We start from the raw sequence: 22,582 nt of genomic DNA on the forward strand, positions 1-22,582 counted from the left end.
TCAACTCCGACATTTGGTGATGTCTACGGAGATTCGTACAGCGGCAACTCTGGAGTTGACTCCCTTTGAGAGTTATTTACTGACACATGGGGCATCCAGGGGGTTGATTCTGGATCTTTAGAGGCTGCTAGAGGCTGTGGGCCCGATCACTAAATGGCCATATATGTACAGATGGGATGAGATGATTGATGGGGTGGTGGAATGGGAGAAGTGGGAGAGACTCTGGAGAATGATTCTGAAGGTGGCTAGGGCTGTTGTACTTCAGGAGGCCTGGTATAAGTATCTGTTATGTTGGCATTACACACCGGCCAGTATGCATGCCATTTACCCAGGAGTCTCATATAGGTGTTGGAGAGGCTGTGGCGAAGAGGGGAGAGTGGCTTATATTTGGTGGGATTGCCAGGCTATTAAGTCTTTTTGGATTGTTGTTACGCAGGCTCTAGCCCAGGCCCAGGGGCAAGATGAGGGCCAGGACCCTCGGGTGATTCTCTTGGGCAGGGGTCCGGAATCGGGGGAAGGTGGGATGAGAGTGGGGCGACTCAAAGCTCGAATAATCTTCATATTGGCTGTGATGGCTCTTCTTGCCCAGAGGTGGAAGAGCCCTGAGGTGCCGACGGAACAAGACTGGTTGAGGAAAATGTGGGAAATAGTGTCTTTTAGAATGGGCCACACTTGCAGCTAACAATAAGTTGGGGGACTTTGCAGCGGAATGGGGAGAGACCTTGGATTATTTGAAGGGGGACTTTCTGGAGCAATGGCGACCTCAGAGACTTAAGTTGCTAGATTTTCAAGCCGGATGAGCTATGTTGGAGGGGTGAGGGGGCGTGGGTAGGGGGGGGGCAATAGGGGGGGAAGGGGAGTTTTGGGAGTATTGTTTCTTTGAGGGACATTGCGGTGTTGGGATTCCTTGGGGATGGGGGAAGGGTAGGGGGTAAGGGAATAGGGGGGAGTTGAATTGTTTCGTTTTTTCCTTCTGTAATATGTATAAAACTTAATAAAAAGATTTTTTAAAAAAAGTCAGATCTTATGAGGAGGAGACTAACAAAACCCCTAATAGACCACTGAGAATAATGGAGACTAGTTTGTTTGGAGATAAAACATATAGGCGTGCAGTATGTGTATAGTTTGCCAGCCACTATAACAATTTTTTTTATTGCATCATGGTTACACATTCACATTATATACAAATCAGCAATCCAAGAAGAAACTCATAATATTCCAATTTAAAAAAAATCTGCAAGATTACATAAAACTACTCTCTAAACCCCTTGGGCGTAAGTTTGTTTCTCCATAGGTGTTAAATGGTTTATTTAAAAGGCAAGTTTTATTAACATCTGCATATTATAAATACTTTTACCGAATGAAACCACTACTAATTTTAAAAAATCTCAATACCGCAAGAGTCATTGGGGTCTGTTGTCCGTGACTTAAGTATTCCTGAAAATAGTCCATATACGACCAACGTGGAACTTGTATAAAATACCCAGCATCAAGTTTCTCAATTGTGTAAGCGCAGGACATATTCTCCAGCATGGGGTCTCACATGGATTCACATTTTCATGAATATTCCCCGTCAGGCCGGCCTCGGTAAAAAAATAAGTTTCACTTTCACTTACAAACTGTCTTTCTCCTATAAACCAATCGCAGAGCACTGGGTCATACTGCCCTCAGCCAAAGACTGCCCTCTCTATGCCCCTCCTCTGGCAGCCATCTTCAGATTTTTACTGCACGTTCAATTGTGGGGTGTCCTTGTGTTTTGCTTTGTGAGCTTTACTATGTTTTCGCGCTTTTTCGAAGTTCCAACTTTTGGCACATGGAGCCAGTATGCCCTTTCGTTCCTTTGACCGGCAAGCGGGGATCAGTTTGTCAGCATCTTTCATCGCCCCTCAAGGGGAAGAATCATAGAGTTAATTGAAGATTCCAGAAGGCCATCTGCCTACATCACTCGCTGGACCATGTCTGAGGAGAGGGTTCTCTTCAAGCTCTGCTCCTGTTGCGGACTAAGGAATGTGTTTATGGAGGACAAACCCTCCCAGTGCCTCTGTCTTCCATCCGGATCACAAAGGAGCGGATTGTGAAATTTGCTTGGGTTTCACCAAATGCATAGTCGAGGATCGGCACAGTAGATTGACAGTGTGGCAAACGGGGGCATGCCTTACCCAGGACCAGCCGCTTGGAGGAGCGGGCTTCTAAGTCTTTTTGAGGATGCTCCATCCATGAGGGCTCAAGACCCTTTTTGATAACTGCATTATCTTGGCTAGAGCACTCGTTCTATCCAGGCTCTCGATTATTGCAACGCCCTATACAACGGTGCCAACAAATCAATAATCCAGAAGATACAAATCCTTCAAAACAACGGCTTAAGAGCTGCACTTGGCGTACCCAAAAGTTCGCACATCTCTGCGCTAAGACAATACAACTGGCTCTCTACCGTCAACAAAATTCAACTTAAAACTGCTTCCTTGACTCACAAAGCTCTGAACAATGCTGCCCCGAGCTACCTTACAGAAAGAATCCACAGGAGAACATCCACCAGACCCATGAGACTAACTAATACCAACTGCCTCACCATACCCAGTTTTAGGTTTTCCAAGGTGGGTGGATGTAGCTTCTCCGTTAAAGCGACTCAACTCAAACTCCTTGCCATACACTGTCAGCGAAAACCAACCTTATCGGAATTTCAGACTCAATTACATCTACCTGCTCAAATCTAACGATATCTAAGGTTTTTGACCTGAGTCCCATCTTGCACCTATGTATATTTTTCTGCATTGTTGTATTATACTTGTATTTTTGTACTGTTGTACTATACCTGTATTCCTTGTCTTGACACTGTGTTCTACTTTGTATCACATTAACTAAGCCTTGCATCTGCTGCACCCTTACACCATTGGGTCTGGTGCGCATTATAAATGAATAAAAAAACAAACAAACTTTGTGCTGCTAGAGGTGGCTCGTGCCGAGAGGCAGAGGACTGTAGGGTTGCAAATACAGTCCCTAGGTGGGTAGGAGGCCTGGAGGTAGTGCAAGGGGCTGCTGGTCATGCAGGAGCCTGGTGCCAGTGAGGTTCAGTGGGTGGCCAGGTAACCAGTTAGAGCAGCAGACGGGCGCATCAGCAGGGGAGAGGGAGAGGGCGAAAAACCTTCCAAACCATGGGTGGTCCTGCTCAAGTTTGAGAGGGGCGGAGGAGACCCTTAAGGGATTAATAGGTGGATCTGCCGCCGAATCGTAGGCCGGTGGAGCTACTCTGCGTCGGTGGCAGGAGGGTTGGTGGGCGGTATGAGGGTAGTCTCCCATGGGGTGCTGATCAGAAGCTCCATTAGGCGTTTCGGAGTGTAGGGGTACAGAGGCCCGGGGAGAAGGAATGTGAAATGGTGCAGGATCTCTTGGAAGGTGGGAAACTACTTACCTGCAAGGACATGTGCTGGAAGTTTAGCCTACAGCAGGGGCTTTTCCTAGCGTATGCGGAGTGGCTCGTAGGTTGGCGGAGATATGGGCAGGAATTCCAGAGGAGCCGGAATCTTGTCCGGTGCTCCGAATATTGCAGACCAGCCTGGGGGGGGTGAGGGGGAGAGGTTGGGGCGCGTATTTCACGGATCTATAAGGCCCTTTGGGAGGGGAATGCAAAGGGGGTGCTGAAAGTTGAGAAGTGGGAGGCGGACATGGGACGTCAAATACCAGGAAAAAATGGGCGCAGGTCTGGGATTTGGTCCGGAAGACTTCAAGGAACGCGCGTTTTCAGTTGGTCCAATTTAATATTTTACATGGGGTGTATGTGACCCCGGTGGTACTCCAGGCAATGAACAGGGAACTATCGGATGAATGTCCTAGATGTGGTACGGTACAAGCAGGGTTTTGGCATATGACATGGGAGTGTGGGATAATAGGTGAGTACTGGGACAAGGTTCTTAAAGGAGTGAATGGGTTGTTAGGAACCAGACTGGAACAATGTACGGAAACTTGTCTATGGGGGTAAGCTCCCAGGGGGGAAAAGGCACAAAATACGGAACAGAATGGGTCGGTTTCTGCTTATACTGGCTAAACACTGAATGGCGATCGCGTGGAAATGCCCACAAGGCCCGCAATTAACCTATGGCGGAATGATGTGCGGAGGTGGGGTTTGGCGGAACTAACAGTTTTGCAGAATGTGGACCCAGAGATGGAAAGGGAGTATAATGATCCATTGGACCCAATTGCTAAATGACATGTCAAAGGACAATAATTTACGACCGCTGTGAAGAAGCACAGGTAATTGGGTAGGGATGACTGGGGAAGACATGAACTAGCGAACTGGCAGTGGACCCGCCCAGCCCTCAAGGAAGCCATAGACTCTGTAGTTTTGCATGCATGCTGTGACCGATGGAGGGAGTGGAAGTCTGGAGGGCTAATCCGAACGCTGGAAGAGGGGAGTGGGGAGAGAGGGGTGGATGGTGTTGGGAATTTGTTGATACTGTTGATTTAAAGTTATTAAACGTGTCTAGGGGAAGGGTATTGGGGGGTGGGAGAGTGGAGGGGGGAGGAGTTGTGGGTTATTGGCATTTTATAACAATCCAAGAAAGTGTTTTAAAAAAAAATGTTTGAGAGGGTTAAGGAGGCTGTTCCAGAGGGAGGCTCCAGCTGAGGGCCGAGACCTACCCCCCCCCCCCACCCCAACTCTCTCCCTGGAGAAGCATCTGAACCTCAGGGAGTTGAATGAGCAGAGGGCTCGAGAAGGAAGATGCTTAGGAAGAGAGTTGAATGTAGTGTGGTCCTGGCCCCAGAAAGCCTTGTGGACGATGCAAAGGGTCTTTAACTTGGTCCTTGCAGCCGCTGGAGAGATATGATCCCTGGGCTTGAGGCCAAGGACCAATCTTGCAGCCCTGTTAGGGATTAGTTGAAAAAGGCGAGGATTAGAGGCAGGCAGCTTTAGAAAGAGTCTGTTACAATAGTCCAGCTTGTAGTGTAACTTCTTAGAGATGTCAGAGATGTGCGGAGAGAAGGAGAGGGTGGGGTTGGAAGATGACACCAAGGTTTTTTGCCTCACTGGAGGGTGCAGGTGTAGAGCCCAGGGTAGGGCGACCAGAGAGCAAGAGGGAAAGCGAGAGCAGAGATCCCAATGAGATGGATCTCAGTCTTACTGGCATTAAGGCAGAGATTGTTGGAGGCGCACCATTCCTGAATCACCGATAGTCAGGAATGAGCGAGAGATCGGGGGAAGGCTGAGGGGAGCCTGAAGGAGAGTAGTGTCATCTGCATATCACTGAAGGGTAGAGCAGAAGGTAGAGATGAGGTGGGCCAGAGGAGCCAAGTAATGGTTGAAGAGCCAGGGTGAGAGGTTAGAACCTTGGATCACCACATGGAGAGAAAGGTTGGAGAGAGAAAGGACCCAAGTTGGACCTGGGAGGGTCGGTCGGATAGAAAGGTCAACCATGCAAGGGCCTGACCCTTGATGCCCAGGTTGTCACAGATGATTGATCAGGATGCAGTGGTTGACCGTTTCGCAAGCTGTGGATAGATCAAGTGGAATGAGGACAGAATGAAAGGGCCTAGTCAAGAATAGAGAGTATGTCTTGAACGGTGTTCAAGAGAGCAGTTTCCGTGCTTCTGGCTGCTCTAAAGCTAGACTGGTGGTCATGGAGACAACGAACAGATTCACTATGGAGAGTAAGCTGGGAGATGGGCAGCTTTTCCAAGAATGTTCCTAGGAAAAGTGCTAGAGATCAAGCGGTAGTTTGCTGGAGATGATGGATCTGCATAGGGCTTCTTGAGGGGGTGCACAAGGGAGTGCTTTATGGGGGGGGGGGTTTCAGTGGCAAAAGTGATTGCAGAAATCGGCCAAGACTGGAGCAAGGGTGTCTGATGTATGGATGATGGCATAGTATGCAGTGGTGCTTTGTTACCCACCACCTTAAGGTGGCGTAAGGTGGTATCTTTGGCTACTCCTTCAGTGTGAAAATCATTCAATGGGAGGTTGAAATCGTCCTGAGACTTTGTCAGAACTATGTGAGAGAGCGCGAAACCATGAGTTTCTCTCACTATGCTGTCAATGGAGTCGGAGGCCCCAAGCATAGTTTCTGATAAAGATTGAATCCTCTGCTAAGCAATCGCATCACCCCAATGGCAGTACATGGTGTTAAAAATATATATCTGCAATTTTAATATGGTCTGGCCATTAATGTCTATGCACAGTTACTAGTATAAACTGTGCCTGCACTTGCAAAAACATCCCAGGGTGACGAAAATGACTGAGTATTAGTGGATCTGGGTGCTCCCTCTGTGGCAGTAATTGGTTATGGTGGTGGAGAAGTTGCCCTACTCGGAGCTGGGCTCATAATTCCATTGGCCAACGGTCAGGCCCAACTCCCCAAAGAAGTCTACACTAGTTGGGAGCACAGCGTGACTTCCTTGCTGGCCTCCTCTCTGAACCATTGCTCCTCCACCCAGGCAAGCATACTGGTTCTCTGCATCCAGTCTTCAGCAGCCCTGGAGGTACTGCCAGGCTGATCAGGGGACGGGGACCTTGTGATTCAGAAACTCTCTGCACCCCGACTTTTGCTTTGATACGCTGTCATTACAGAACCACAGACCGATTGGCACAACAGCTCCAACAGTCCCTATAATTCTTTCTACACCTCACCGGCGATCCCTGGACAGTGAAATTTGGGTGTAGCAATCTGCCCCCAACTGCGTAAACCAACCAGGAAAATCAGACTAAGCTCTCAATTGGCAGGTTCGCACTTGACTGCTCAAAGTGCCCCCCATATTTGATTCTTTAATTGGGCCTTCTATAGGACCACTTCCTTTTTTGTCTGGGGGGAAAAGTTCTTTGAGGCCTGTGCTATGTCTGCTTTTTCCCTTTAAAGCTGTAGTTGTTGCTGTATCCCCAGACTGCTCACAATACAGGGTTAGATCAATTTGTATCATCTAGCCAAAAAGGGCCTTCTCGGTCTATCCTGTTCTATTATTCGATCCATCGCTTCTGCTACGACCTGAAAAGCAGGTTTACAAAGTAAAATTTGGTTAGAAGGCTGCTGTAAAGCACTTTTGTATATATTCTTTTAAGCTATATATTTTTTTATTTTTTTATTACTTGATTCAATTGTTAAAACAAACACTTTTTACAAGATTCCTTGTCAAGAATCGGTCTCTCGGTCTGGAGTCTTCACAATAAATCCTGTTCGCACCTGCCCCCACTGACTGTCTGGTGGAGGAATTTGTTCCCTCAGGTTGTAGGTTTTTTATGTTCTGGGCGTTTCAGTAAGCCTAGGCTTTCAAAGAAGCCCACCACAGTTATAGTCCATCTGGTATTTTCTCCACTCAACAGATTATTCTATCTTTCCTCTTCTTCAAAACAGTAAGCATTGCCGAACAAGCGGCACAAGTAGAGGGTGCGTGCCGCATCCACCCCTCTGCATCTTAATAGCAGGTGCTGAAGTGTTTTGATCATGTCTGGTTGAGTGCAGAACCGGCAGAGGCTGGTGTTTTGCTTGTTTTTCTTCTAGCCAGTATTTCCTTTGTGTATAGAATATTCAGTCGGATGCGCAGGAAGTTTTCGTGAAGCTTCCTGGATGGACATTTTAGTAAATAGGATCTGGTTCCGTTAACTTTTGCCGGATTGTCAGGTCCCTCCTTTGTTAATTATGAGGCTTGTGCTTCGTTCAGGGTTTGGATCCAGTCTCTCTCCATCATGCGTCTCTTTACTTTTCCTGGATTTGAGATGAGATCCTCTTGGGAGCAACCTGCCCAGTCTAGTTGTTTATTTTTCTCCGCCCAGTGTTGAAGCATCTTGCACGTTCCTGCCCGAATTTCTTGCTTATTACCTTCAGTATCAATGGTGGGTGCGGCAGAAGCGTCTTTCTATAGAGCAGGAGCTAGTTCCGAGTTACGAAGGAGCTTAATGATTGGAGTGTTAATTCTCTCCTGATCAGCACCACTGGTGTAGACTGTGGTAAGTTTAAGACTTTTCGCCAGTACAGACCTTCTAATCTCTGTCAGAAGGTTGTTGGGATGTAAGGCACCGTACAGTATTGTGGGGATGACTTTCATCCTGTAGAATGTCAGAATAGGAGACTGGGAGAAGCGTCCATACTTGTTGGATAAGATTCTGGTCTGTGTTATCAGAAGACATACTTTTTTCAGAAGGATTTCGCACATCGGCACTTCTTTGGCGTTTTTGTTCAATGGTACTCCGAGATATCTGAATTTGTTCACAATCTCCAGAGTCTCGTCTCATCCAGGCAAAGTTCTCTCTCTTTCTCGTGCATTTTCCCAAGATCAACATTTTAGTTTTTTCTCGGTTCATCTGTAGGTGGTTGGCTTGAAGGTAGGAGTCAAGGTTTATAAATTGTCTTTGAAGACCTATCAGCGTTTGGTCCAAGATAATGTCGTCTTCGAATAGCATTCTTGATATTTTATCTTTTCCCAGCTTTGGTGGAAAAATGCGAACTTTGATCTCCTGCTCTTTGTAATCCGCTGTGTATGCATTGTAGAGTGCCTGGGCGAGGGGGTATCCTTGCTTCACTCCAGTTGGTTTCTATCCAAGATGACAGTAGGCCTTGCTGCTTCAGTCGTACACACATCGATGTTCTGCTGTACAGTTCCTTGATGGGGTTCAGGATTACTGGTGGAGAGTAGTGATTTAAGTTTTTCCCATAAGTGTCCTGTCCACGCAGTCAAAGGCCTGAGTCAGGTCGATGAACGCCATATATATTTTAGGGTGGCCATCTATTACTGTAGCCTTCAAGACACTCACGGCCAAGATGTTAGCTGTCGTTCCCAGGTTTTTTACAAAACCTGCTTGCAGTGGATCGATCATTTTGGCAGTGGCAGCCCAGCCTTGGAAACTATCCAGAATTAATGATGCAAAGAGTTTCCCGATTGAATCTAGTAAGGCTATAGTTCGATAGTGGCTTGGATTGTCTCTGGCGCCTTTTTTGAAGATGGGTACAACTGTGGCCTTCTACCAAGACGGTGAAATAGCTGCTGATGTGTTGCAGTTTTTGAATACTTTCCCGATGAACTTTGCCCAGCTTTCAGCCCTTTGTTTTAGATCTAAGTTAGTGATGCTGTCCGGCCCCCGCCGCACGCGATCCATTGAGTTTTTTTAATTTTGCTGATGATTGTTTCCCGGTCTGTAGGGATCTGCCATTCGGCTGATTGTGTGGGTGCTGGAGGTTTCTTGGAGGCACTGTACAGTTGCTCAAAGTGTTCCACCTCGATTCTTCGTTGTTTAGCTGGTTATCGCCCTTTGCGTTAGCATTAACTAACGACCAGAAGTCCCTCGTTTTCTTGCTGCAGATTGTCCGCAGCATCGTTTCTGCGTCATCTTGATTTCTCTGGCGTTTGGTGGCTCTCAACCAGGATTGGTACTGTTCAACTGCTTTCATCACTTCCTGTTTTTGTTATGGAACCTGATTTGTTTGCTTTTCTTTTTAATTTTCTGATATACTTCCTTCTCTCCACCAGTTGTCTATTAAAGCCATGAACTGTCGAAGTTAGGCGGTTAGAGTTTTCTTTTTGCAGTAGTTTTAAAGTCTGCCAGAGCTGTCGAATAGTCTGCGATGTTCCTGGAGCACGTGGTGTTCTGAATTGTGCGAGCTACGTAGTCTATGTGTTGATTACGGAGTGCGGGAGACGAAGGCGGGTGCCATAGGTGTTGACATCTAAGGTGGTGTTCATGACCCGTTTTTCCCTTCTGTTTGTGTGCCACTCGTAAAACAATGGGTTGTGGTCACTGTAGGCAGTCCTTGTCACTTAAAGAGATGGTGTTTCAGCAAGCTTCTGGACACATGGATGCAATCTATGGCTGCCCCTTCCCCATTTCTCTCCCACGTTGGGGTATGACTGAGATTTGTTTCGGTAATAAGATGCAAGTTGTGCAAGTCTCTTGATTACATTAATTTGGACCACAATGAAGCACGGCCTCCTGGATTTGCCTGACGAGTGAGTAGGTCAACATTCAAGTCTCCTGCAATCATTGTGTTTGACATCTTCCTCAATTAAAGCTGAGTCGATTTCGTCATGATGCCTATCCACGGGGACCCAGACCAAGTCCAGCAACCCCAGAAGCAGGCATCAAGTTATTCCAAGCAAGCCCAACAACCCCTGCTAGGGGCTATTTGGGTGCAGTCCTGGCGTCTATGGCGCCAGGCTCATATGGAGAGTCAGTCCTGGCGCCAGGCTCATAGATTAAAACTTACCTGATGCAGACCATGCTACAAGAGCTCCAAGCCAAAAAAGGCTTGGAAGGGACTAATTTTACCTAGGGACTATTTTTTTTACTCGGGTGGGGCTGGGGAGGAATACTTACCTGGGACTACTTTGAAGGCTAGTTAAACCACACCCAAAGAGCAGCACACGCTTCGTGTTATTCTGCATCCAGCAGCGTAACGCTCACCGTGCCTGCAAGTCTGCAGCCAGTCTTCTGCCACGCCTGCCTCGAGTCTGGAGCTCCTAGAAAAAGGGAGAAAGAAGGAGAAAAGGTTAGAACAAGAGCAATACCATTGATCCTTACCTGAATTCCCGATCCATCGCGCCTTTGAGCTGGAAGAAAAGTTATTTTATGCGCGCCGCCTCGCCTGCTGCAGCGCTGCGCTGAACTCACCGGCCTTCGCAGTATCTTCACATTCCACCGCATCCTTCTGCATCTTCCCGCCGCACTCCGGCACCTAAGGGGAAGACGAGAACAGCAAGGTGAGCCAAGGGAATACACGGAGGCAATATTAGTTACCCCCCATAGACTTAACTGATTTTACCACCGGGGGTACTATTCCTCTTCACAGGTCGGCATAGCTTCCACTGCATCCTCGCTGAACCCCGGCCCCTAAGGGGAAACAAAAGGACAGCAAGGTGAAACAAAGGGACAAACAAGGGGAAACCTCCTCACCACCATAGACTTACCTGGTTTTACCGCCGGAGGTATTATTCCCCCTTAGACTTCATACTTTCTTTCAGCGCCTGAATAAGGGAGAAAGCAACAGGTTACATATTGACATTATTTTATTTGAACTGTGTTGGATAATACAAATCCTTACATGAATATTACCGGTTGCCACGAAGAACTCTTTGCTAGGGTCAAGCTGCAACCTGCAAGGAATCGGACAAGAGTGAAAGTCAGACATTTGAACTCTTACGAACTACATACTTAGGGCGTCTTGCCGGGAATCTGAGTCAATATTCTGGAACTCACCAATACCTTCGAGCCAGTGAAGCAACTGGTTATCTATGCGCCCCTGCGCTTAACGCAGGATGGAGATCTCATCTTTCCAAACCATCAGGTGAGACTATAAGAGGACATCAAAGGTGATCAGTGGGGAGAACAGTGGGAGTGGGGGGGGGGGGTTGTTAACGCTCAACTCAATGGGTGGTTAATTCCCTTTCTCCATTTGCTGTAGAATATTCCTACGGGCCAAGCAAACGAAGCTAGGTGGGCCAGTCCAGTCCGTCATCTCGGCACTATGCGTCACATTGGTGGAGACCGCAGCTGCCCAGCTCAGATCGACGCCCCTGTGGGAGCCAGGTGAGTGTAACTCTATTGTCAATTCCAGCTCCATCAGGAATATCTCGTTTGGTATTTGCAGGGGGTTCCAATAGATCTTTAGGTGTAGAATCGTTTCTTGCGTCTTTATCTTGGGACTTGAGGAGGGGATAGACCATTCGATGATGGATGCCAGAATGAATTTGGGTCCTTTTGACTTTTGTCAGAGTCAGGGTGCTGCCTGATTTTATTGCTGTTATTAATCCCGAGCGTAGTCTTCCTTTGGGACCATTTTGGGCAGGGGAGTGGGACAGCTTGAATCCGTACAGAGAAGGTTTTTCGAATGAGCCGCGTCTCGTGCAGACATAGTACATCAAAATTAGGTAGATGCACATCGGATTGTGTGGTCAAAAAAAACCCTTCTGTTCCAAGAGGCCAGTAGCAGTGTCAATATGGTGTGAGATCCCCAGGGAGTTTGCTTGTGCCCCAGAACCTGTTTTTCCTTGAGTGGTGGCTATTTGGATCTAAGCTTGTCCACTTGAATCTTAAACCAATTGCTGTTTTCATTTGAAATTGCGTTCTTATTCTCCCTTAGGTTCCACCTTTTTTCACCTTTGGGGACCCAAATGCTTTCAGTCGTATTGCATTGTTTTTTGCGGTCGAGTTTCTCGACGCTTCTTTCTTTCTGACGATATCTGTCCGAAGAGTGATGTTGCTTTTCTTTTTTCTGGTCTCGTAGTTGACTGCCCCTTGATGGTCCAGGTTCCCTTTGCTGCGATTTTCCCTTTTTCTTCCTGAAATAAGTTTGGTCTCTCGGGAGGGCCGTGTGGTTGCCTTGAGGGGTGTCTTCTTGGTCTTGGTGACTGTGAGTCCGGAAGCCGTCTCATGTTTCTTCCTCGAGGTGTTAATCGTGGACGTCGAGGAAAGGTCTCTCGCTTTGCCTTTTCGGTGTTGGTTGGCGTCTCTTTTGTTGCCAGACTAAGATCTAGCCCAAGATTATTTAGGTCATCTTTCGTGCTCCAGAGAAGTTTTTGAGCTTTGCTCGCGTGAATGTGTATGTAAGAGCTGTCCTTTCTTCCATTAGGGTTGGGTTCCAGTATGTCGATGATGTTTTAGTGAGGAAGATTGGAGGAATTTGACTTGCTTGAAGATGTTTGTAATTGCCCTGTAGTTCAGGGTCCAATTGTCCCGCTCTTCCCGACTTCTTTGAAGCTTGAGTGTTCGGGTAGGTATAGGTTTGCTGCTATTGTTTTGGTCGACAAGCCGGGGGTTATCTTTTTGGAAACGAGGACTAGAACCGTGACTTGTAATGCGTTTTTGATTTGGTGAGTGGCCGTCTGGTGTCCTTCCGTCCACTTCGGTGGCGGTAGGTCTTTTCCTCTTTCTAAGTTGTCATTTCGTACCAGGTAAATTGTGTTTTTTTTTGTTTTTTTTTCCTTAGTTTGGGCTTTAGTTGGGGACTGGTCTCGTACAGACGAGGAATGTCTCTGCTTTAAGCCTTTGGAGTTCCACTCTGGGCGTCCTGGGGTGCTTTTGGTCTTGGTTTCCTTGACCTGTGTCCGGAGTGTTTGCGGCAAGTGGAGGGTGCTTGTGAAGAGCACCCTCTTCATTCCGTTGAGCACCAGGTGAGTGTCCGCAAGTTAAAGTTTTGCTTTTTTGTTGGAGTTTCAGGGATCTCCGATTTGGAGTCTTCGACTGTGTATAGACTCAGGTTCATTAAGTCAATTGAGTCCTGTGAGGGCTCCTCTGCTGATAACTCTGCATCTCCTTGATCGCCCATGATTTGGAAAAGGGGGGAGATCTTCTGCATGGGCGTGTTATGACTGGATGCAGTGTTCTTTTGAGTGACGTTGGGTTTCACATTGGTCACTCCTCCCCTAGCAGATGGTGTCTCCCTTTGGTCGATAGATGGAGTATTTTGTCTTGTAGATGTCTTCTTGGAATCCTTTTGGGTTGAGCCCTTATGAGAGAAGATATTGAATGTGGGGAAGCTGTGGTCAGCCGTGAAGGTGAAAATTGCTGAAATGGATTTCTGTTTCGTGCTTACGTTCATTTTTTGTATAGCGTCTCCTTTTCTCTTTTTATGGGTAAGATTTGGCTGATTTACGCCTGGTGGGACAGTCTGTGGGATCGTAGGTAAGGAGACGATGGCTGGGTGCAGGTCTTCAGTTTGGGATCTGGTGGTACACCCCGGTGCGCGCAATGTTACCGTGTTTGCTGCTTTGGGTGTGGGGCTTGAGGTGGAGGCTAGTGTGGCCTCCGTTTCGCTATGCTGGGATTGTTACCTTGGGCTCAAGTTCTCTGGTGTTGGATTCAGTGCCTGGTTTCGCTGTGTTTTGTGCTTAATCTCTAGTGGTTTGCAGCTCCCTCTGAGGGTTTCTTAGCTCAGCCATCACAAATCCCTCTAGTAGATGAGCTTGGTATACATAAAAGCTATGAGCGTATTTTGATCTTTCAGTGAGTCATTCATACAGTTTTCCAAATGGTGCCAGGGCGATTGTCACTGTGGAAAGGATAGTCATCGGATCTGTTTTCTTTTGGGGAGAATCCTGAGTCGGTTTGCTAGAGATCACTCGGCCGTCTGTTTACCATTGGGGTTTGTGCACTCAAGTCTCTGTTGCTTGTGAATGTTGCTTTGTCGGCGCTTTTTCTCTTTTCTGTGGCTTCAAATAGTGGTAAACTGGAGGTAATGTGTTTCGGGGGTGACTGCCTCTTCGAGGGTGTGAAGTTTGTTTTCTCTCTCTGTAGGTCCTCTCTCTCCATAGGATTCCAGTAGGTCACTTCAGTCCTTTGAAGTGTGCCTGGGTTCTGATGTCCTTGCGGCTGGGACTGCGCCATTAATGTCTCCTGCGCTCAGTGGTGGAGGAGGCATTTGGAGGCTCTCTAGGTGAGTTCCAGGCTCTGTTGAAGGGGGAGTGAGTGACTTGTTGTACTAATTTTCTGTTGTCAGCGGTTGGCGTGGTCGGTCCAGTGGATCTTTTGTGCAGGTTGACTTTGACGCTGCATCAAAATTGTTCTGGAGTGAGGGCCTTCTTTACTTGGAGAGGGAGTATGGGAGGAATGTTTAGACCTGCTAGGTGCATTGCAGTGTCTTCTACAATCGCCAGTAACTTTGCGTCTGTGATGTCTTGATTGGTGTCCCCCACTTGACGCCCTTTCCAGCCAAAGTACTCTTTGAGCGTCAATGATATAACTGGTTTAGTAACGCTCAATTCTTTTTGATTTTTAGTTCTGTACGGTGCTTTGGATCGTGTTGCCTTTCGGGTTGTCATTTTCTCACTGTTGCTTGCTGTCCTAATATGACTCCTTCCTCCTTGCTGGAGGAGTCCCCCACTGCTGGAGTGGTGTAAGCATTCAAGAGGCTGCCCGTGCCCAGAATTAGGGCCGAGATGTTATTCAATGGGGAGGCCCCTCCTGCCTCTCGGCCCAGCCGTAGCCGCACTTCGGGACCGCACCGAGGGGGAGAAGCAACAGAGCTGAGGGCGAGAGCAGAGAAGGCGGGGAGGCCATGCCAGGAGGCGAGGTTGTCTGTCTCGGGGTGAGAGTGGACCGCGGCGAGGACGCTCAGGTTAGTCGTGGGGCTTGCCTCCAAAGGAATCGGAGCCGACGTCGCGGGCACCGCCACTGGAGCCTACGAATCATCCCACAAGGTTAGATTTCTTGACGGCGTAGTTTTTTTACATTGAGCCTTAGGGGTCGTGTGTGTCAGCTCAGTTGGAGGAGTTCCTGATGTAATCTCAGGCAGCTTGGGGGTTGTTTCATTCGCAGTGGCAGCACAATGAGACTGCTTTATGTCCTCCAACTTTTCCACTTGTATGTTCAAGGCTGTCGGTGACACTGGCGTTGCCGACGGCGCTTCGTTTTCTGTGGGGGCTCCTGCCATCCTGTGCAAAAAGTTATGCGCTGGGTCTTCAGAAGGTTTTGTTCGAGGGGATTGTGTCCTCTGATGTATTCCACATCTTTGACAATAATCACCACAGCTGTGCTGCTTCAGAAAACTTTTTCGGCTTAGGCGTCCTGCATCAATGACGATACGCTGTCCCTCGAGGGCCTCAGTCGACGTCACCGGATGTTATAACTAGGAAGCACAACGCCTGTAGCCTCGGTTCCATTTTTTCCACGAACGTGAAGGCTTCGGAATCTCGGCACGCCTCGGTTGTTCTACTTCGTTTGCTAAAGTTGAGAAAATGTCTTTGTCTTCTACCACGCAGTCGGGCTACAAAGTGTCGGGACTCCGGTTCCAAAATGTCCATTACGGACCCGCACAACGTTTGTTTGTGGTGCCTCGGTGAAAGCCACGCCACCGACTATTGCGATGAATGCCAGTCCCTAAATTCGAAGGCCTTACGGAAGAAATTGTCAGTAGGTAGGGTTGCTAAACCCCGTAAGTCAAAATCTACTTGTCTTTTGACCGATTTTGAGGGGCGACTCTCTGCGTCAGCGTAAGTCCAGGGAATCTCGTTCTAGGGTGGGTCCTGCCATTCCTCTGCCTCTTCAAGGCATTCACAGAAGCGCCATCACCGGTTGCCTTCCCCCCCGTCCTCGTCGGAGGACTCTGCCAGACTGTGGGTGCTTGTCCCACGAAACACTCGTCGCTGGCTGAATGGGAAGAATTCCACCGGCAGATGATGGCGATTTTTGAATCGCAGGGCACCGTTCCGTCCGCGCCTTCAAGAAAAGCTGGCAAGTAACGTGCTAGAGCCACCGCTCGCACCCCTTCGGGCTCGGGCGGTCGGCGCGATCATCGGGAACCATCGCGTCCCGATTGGACAATTGGACCACTTCCATTGGCGCCCTCGACGCCTTTTGAGGATAATGTACCGGAGGTGCCCCGGAGCGCTGTGGAAGCTCTGAGAAAGGCTCTCGGCAAGTCTTTGCGGCCTATGTTTGACCCATACCCTGTTCCTCCTCCCAGGGTGGAAATGTTCCAACACTTGGAGTACATTTCAGAGGTGGAGGGAAGGGTCTGATGAGGAGGTGGTTGTGCCTCCTGAGGTTCCTGATGACCCGTTGTCGGGTCATAGCCAACTGGAAGACCTTCGTCAATCTTTACATGACGCCAGTGGTCTTGATACCTCTCCGGAGGTTGTTTGGCAGGCCTGAGCCTGGTACACATGCCGACTCCTCGTACAGGCGCCTCATGTCAAGGGTGACTGAGTATTTGGGGTGGTCGGCTCCATCTGCTGATTTTCTACAGGATGATTTTAGACATCCTGGATCAAGGTCCACCCACTGACCCGGTGTTGCCATTTCATATGGCGTTGCAAAGAAGGGTGGCGGTGACTTGGACTGCTCCGGAGTGTCTCCCGGCAGTGAGTAAGTCATTGCCGAAAAAATACCGCCCAGCCAGTGGTGACCCCTGCTACTTGTCTACGCACCCTACTCCGGAGAGTTTAGTGGTGCAGGCGGCTACGGCCCTAGGAAAGCAGGCTGCGTACCCTACTATTCCTCGGGATGGGGACGACAAGCGCTTTGATGGTTGTGCGAAGGTGTTTTCTTCTGGGGGTATGGGTTTGAAGGCAACCAACTCCATTTGTGCCCTGGCAGGATTCACTCACACTCTGTGGAATTGTGTCGTTGGCGGCTGAGCATATTCCCGAAGGGGAGGAACAGGATGGTTTTCTAGCTCTCGTGCAAGATGGCAAGGATGCCATGTGTGAATCCGTTCGGTCGGGTCTGGACTTGGCAGACTTTCAGCCGGTCCATGGCTGCGAGCACCGTGATACGCAGGTTTGCATGGTTGCGGAAATCGGGGTTTGCTCTGGATGTGCAATCCCGGCTCCTCAACATGCCCTTTGAAGGTGTCCATCTTTTTGGCAGCAAGGCTGACGAGAGCCTTCACAGGTTGCAGACCTCCAAAGCTGCAGCAAAGTCTTTGAGCGCTGCAGTACGTCAACCTCCGCCTTTTCGTCCCAGGGGACAGCAATGGAGGGGAGGTTCCTTTCGATACTACTCTTCCTTTGGTAGATCGAGAGGATCTGCCAGTCAAAGGGGCTAACGTAGGAGTACCAGTGGTGGAAAACAAGGTACTCTAGGTGCCGAGGTCGCTTGGGCAGTTGCTTCCTTGCCCTCAGGCACTTCCGCAGCTGCTTCTGCTCAGTCATGAGGCCATGTACCATGGTTCACCGGTTGGGGGAAGGCTGGCCCACCATCTTGTAGAACGGCGTGCCATTACTTCAGATATGTGGGTTCTGGAGATCATAGCCCACGGCTACTTCCTTTCCGGCAGAGGCCTAATGACAATCAACCGGGAAAGCTCTTTGAAGCGTCCGGATCCGCTCCTTGCGCAGGAAATCCTATCCCTGCTGGAGAAAGGCGCCATAGAACTGGTGCCTGTAGCGGAGAGGAGCAAGGGATGGTATTCCCCATATTTTGTGATGCTTAGAAAAGACAGAGGATTGAGACCCATCATGGACTTGCGTGGTTTGAACAAGCTCCTCAGGAAGGACAGGTTCAAGATGGTTACTCTTTCTCAAGTCCTCCAGGCCCTTCAACCTCTGGTTTGGTTGGTGTCTCTCGACCTCAAGGATGCTTACTTTCATGTGCCGATTCATCCCAAGCACAGTAAGTACCTGAGGTTCGCGGTTGGCGACTCGCATTTTCAGTTTCGGGTCCTGCCGTTCGGATTGACCTCCGCCCTGAGGGTCTTGGCGGTGATGACAGCGTATCTCAGGAAAGGGGGAATTCACGTCTACCCCTAGCTGGACGATTGGTTGATCAGGGCTAGTTCTCCCGAGCAAGCCCTGGATCATCTGTCCATCACCTTCCACTCCCTTCACAAGCTGGGCTTCTCCCTCAATTTAAAGAAGTCCCATGTGACACTTACCCAGCGGCTCCAGTACATCAGAGCAGTGCTCGACACATCCCTGGGGTTGTGTTCGCCTCCCCAGGTGAGGGCTCATCACATTCTGCAGATGGTGGACAAATTTCAACGTGCCCAGAGTCTCCCGGCGTTCAAGTTCTTGAGGTTGCTCGGCCTCATGGCATCCGGCATTTTTCTGGTGCCAGAGGCCAGGCTGCGGATGAGATCTCTGCAGGGGGCTCTCAAGATGCAGTGGTCGCAGTTCTCCGGCAGGATGTCAGATCCATTCGGCCCTCGGTTGCACAGGATCTTCTGTGGTGGGCTGTCGAAGGAAATCTGATGAAGGGTGCTCCATATTGGCAACCATGGTGACGATCGTGACGGACGCATCCCTCATGGGTTGGGGAGCTCATGCCAACGAGCTGACGGCCAGCGGCCGTTGGTCTCCGTCAGAGTCCAGACTCCACATCAATCTGTTAGAGCTGCGGGCTGTCAGGCTAGCCCAGAAGGCTTTGCTGCCGGCTGTGCGAGGGAAGAATGCCCTGATTATGACAGACAATAGTGGCCATGCACTACCTCAACAAAAAGGGGGGGGGCAGGGTCACTCCTGTTGTGCAGGGAGGCGATCCAGCTCTGGTTCTGGGCCATCCAGCAGGAAATTTTGATCTCGGCAGTTCATTTGGTGGGAGACGCACGCGGCGGTGGATGCTCGGAGCAGGCAGAGCGCAGTCTCTCACGAGTGGGAACTGGCTCAGGAAGTTCTTTTGGAGATCTTCGCATTTGGGGAACCCCACAAGTGGATCTCTTTGCCACCAGTGTCAACCGGAAGTGCAAGAGATTCTGCTCGTGGGAATTTACTCCAAGAGGAGCCTTAGGGGACGTGTTTGTAGTGGAGTGGTCCTTCCCACTGCTGTACGCGTTCCCTCCAGTCCCCGTCATTCTGCAGGTGTTGCGGAGGTTCGTTTCCCGGATGATCCTCATTGCTCCGGCATGGACCAGGAGAGCGTGGTACCCGGACCTTCTAGACATGTCCATCTGCCCTCCACGTTGTCTTCCCTACCGAGACGATCTGCTCTCATGGGAGGGGGGGGGCGTCGAGTTCTCCATCCAGAGGTCAAGTCTCTCGGCCTTCATGCTTGGTATCTGAAAGGCTGAGATATAAGGATTGGGTCCTCCCCAAAGACGTGATGGAGGTGTTGCTTTCAGCCGGAAGGCCTGCAACGAAATCCTCCAACGGCAACGGTACAGGGAAGTTCTGCGACTGGTGAAGGGTACAGAATCTGGATGCTTTCCAATGTTCCATTCCTTTGGTTTTGTCTTTTTTGCTTTCTTTAGACCACAAGGTCCTGCATGTGGGTACCATTAAGGGTTACCTGGCGGCGCTGTCCATATTGAAGTGCTCGTCTGAGGAATATTCTTATTTTAAGATCCCTTTGATTTCACAGTTTCTAAAGGGCTAACTAATGTGTTTCCACCGTCGCCTTTCCAGGTGCTGGGATGGGATTTGAATTTGGTTTTAAAGTTCCTAATGGAGCTCCGTTTGAGCCCTTACATTTTTGTCCATTGCGACTATTGTCTTTTAAAACTGTATTTTTAGTTGCGGTTACTTCCGCACGCAGAGTGAGTGAGTTGCAGGCACTTTCCGCCAAACCACCCTTCACTGTGTTCCATAAGGACTACGTTGTCCTTGGGGTGCGGCTTTCCTTTCTTCCGAAGGTTGTGTTGGAATTCCATCTGAGCCAGAAGGTAATTCTTCGGGCATTCTATCCTCCTCCACATCCTCCACATCCTGGTAAGGGAGAGGAGAGGCTCCATAGGTTGGACCTTAGGAGAGCTTTGAGTTTCTATCTCTCACGGATGTCCCGAGTCAGAGTGGACGATCGGCTCTTTATTGGTTACGCTGAAATGCGTTTAGGTCAGGCTGTTTCCAAGCAGACTTATCTAGATAGATCATTCTGACGATCTCAGAGTGTTATCGTTTGGCGGAAAAGGACCGTCCAGTAGGCCTACAGGCTCATTCTATTAGGGTATGGCTGCCTCCACTGCCCTACAGAGGGGTGTTCCGATTCGCAATATTTACGAAGCAGCCACATGGGCCTCTGTCCATACTTTTGTGAAACATTATTCCTTGGACTCTATCCATGGGCAGGATTTGGCCTTTGGTAAGGCAGTCCTCTATTCTGCAATTTGATTGGGCATTCTAAATTGGTGAAATTGTAAGTTCTTTTCCCACCTCCATATGTTGGTACTGCTTTGGGAGTCTGTCGAAGATGTGGAATACGGCGGAGGACACCATCACCTCGAAGAACAAGTTATTTTCTTACCTGGTACCGTTCTTTCGATGGGATGTTCCTCCAACGTATTGTACATTGAACCCTCCCTACCTGCCCCTCTACAGAAATTCTTATGCGATTGCAGCTTACGTTTCCGCAAGGCTTTCTGTAGTCCTACTGACACGAGATTGGTGCCACACGTTTTGGGGAAAAAACTAAAACTGAGGCTACGAATGTCGTGCGTCCTAGATAGAACATCCGGTGACGTCGACCGTGGCCCTTGAGAGACCGCATATCAACTTCGACGAAGGACACCTTCGCCAAAAATCTTCTGAAGCACTACAGCTGTGGTGATTGACGTATTCCACATCTTTGACGATAGAGGAACATCCCATCCATAGAAAGTAACCACGTAAGAAAGTAACTTGTTCTTCTCAGTTCCGCGGTGAAGGGCAGTACTTCGACTGCTGGCTCACCATCGTTGTCATTGTATGGCTGTTGTAAATTATGTTGTAATTGCAGATCTTGGTAGAGAGGTTGGGGATTCGCAGGCAAGATCGTTGCTGGATGTCTGATCTCCTCCATACTTTCAACAGCAAGACCTGGTAGGCGAGCTCTTGCTTCTGTTGCTTCTTCCCTCGGCGTCTCGCCGTCGCTGCCATAGACTGCAGAGACTGCTATGGCTCCGCGGCCTGGATGGGGATTAAGAACCTTCCCCTTTGATGGGCACAGTGAAAAGGCTCAGTGCTGAGTCGCTGTAGCAGTAGTTGAAGCGTTGACTGCAGAGACTGCTATGGCTATTTTTAATTTGTCCCTGTCAGTTCTTTGTCTGCTTTGTGTCTTGCTCTGTGAAAAAGTTTTAGATGGTACCCTCGTTTCTTTGTCCTACCATTTGCTGGGTATAGACTGTTTATTTGTGTGTAAATGGAAGTTTAAAAGCAGTGTGGCTGTTTCAAAGTTGGGTTGGGTTTGGTTAAGAGGCAGTGTTTTTTTTACAGAAGCTACCTGTTGGTGTCACACTATTGGGCTAATGGTATGGGTGAGAATGAGGCACAGACGAATCAGTCTTGTGTTAGAACAAATATCACAAGATATGCCCATAAGCTAGTGTTTTAAAGAAAAAATATACGGTTTTATTTTTCTAATACATAAAAATTGAACATAGTGGGTCCAATTATTAAAAGAACACAAAGCAAAAAAGAGAAAAATCACACCCTACTAGACCCATCGGCTATTGTACGCGACTGTCCGGACACAGAGCAAGGAGTTTTCCTAACCACGCACAAAACGCTACTCGCTATACCTGGGACGCATTATATCAGCATTGTCGGGACGTCTTTTCCAGACTTTGGCATCGCTGACTTTAGCAGCCTATATGCCAGGTAGCTTGTCTTGGGAAACTTTTGTTTACCTAGTTCCGACCACATCCCACAAGCCCCTATCAAAAATGTGGTCCCCCTTAGCTCAAAAAGCTACACCCAGTGGTTTTTTAGAGCCATAATACTAGACTGAAGCCCAGCCCAGTAGCCTTGCTGTAGTATATGATCTTTAGTTACTCGAGCTGATAGAAAGGTATAATAGCCACACTTCAAAATGATTCACAAACAATGTGGATATGTATCTATTCCACTCTTTCTGTCTGCTGCCAATAGTTACCAACTGTGTGTTTAGCCTGTCTTCTCTAGTCTGACTGAATAAGCACCAAAAACAAGGCAACACAAAGTTCAACGCTCAGACTCCCAAACTGCAACAGCTAGCTAAGCACTGAAGCCATCTAACGTCCCTAAAATTGTGGTCATCCACTATACTAGCAGTGTGTTATAAAAAGATAGTGTGAAACTTTCTTTGATCATCCGATCTTTTTGAACCTATACTGTAAACGCATTTATGGTTCTATGTGAAAACACTGTTAATACATATTGCCCAAAGTCAAAATAGAGGCCATGTGTTTTTCCCCACTCTTCAACCTTCCCAACGTTTTCTAGGTAAAGTATAGTTATAACAAATTCCGGTCCTAGAATATGTGGAGCTAGCTTGGGATACTGGTGGGGA

The 22,582-nt window shown here is 48.6% G+C and overlaps 1 protein-coding gene across 1 annotated transcript in view; it reads left to right on the forward strand.

Annotated features, from left to right (window-relative positions):
- PATL2 (PAT1 homolog 2) overlaps window positions 1-22,582 on the forward strand; it is a 1,529,270-nt gene that overhangs the window by 234,310 nt on the left and 1,272,378 nt on the right. The window lies entirely within an intron of this gene.

Source organism: Ambystoma mexicanum, chromosome 7p (genome assembly GCF_040938575.1).
Source record: "Ambystoma mexicanum isolate Mex_15411 chromosome 7p, UKY_AmexF1_1, whole genome shotgun sequence".
NCBI classification, from domain to species: Eukaryota; Metazoa; Chordata; class Amphibia; order Caudata; family Ambystomatidae; genus Ambystoma; species Ambystoma mexicanum.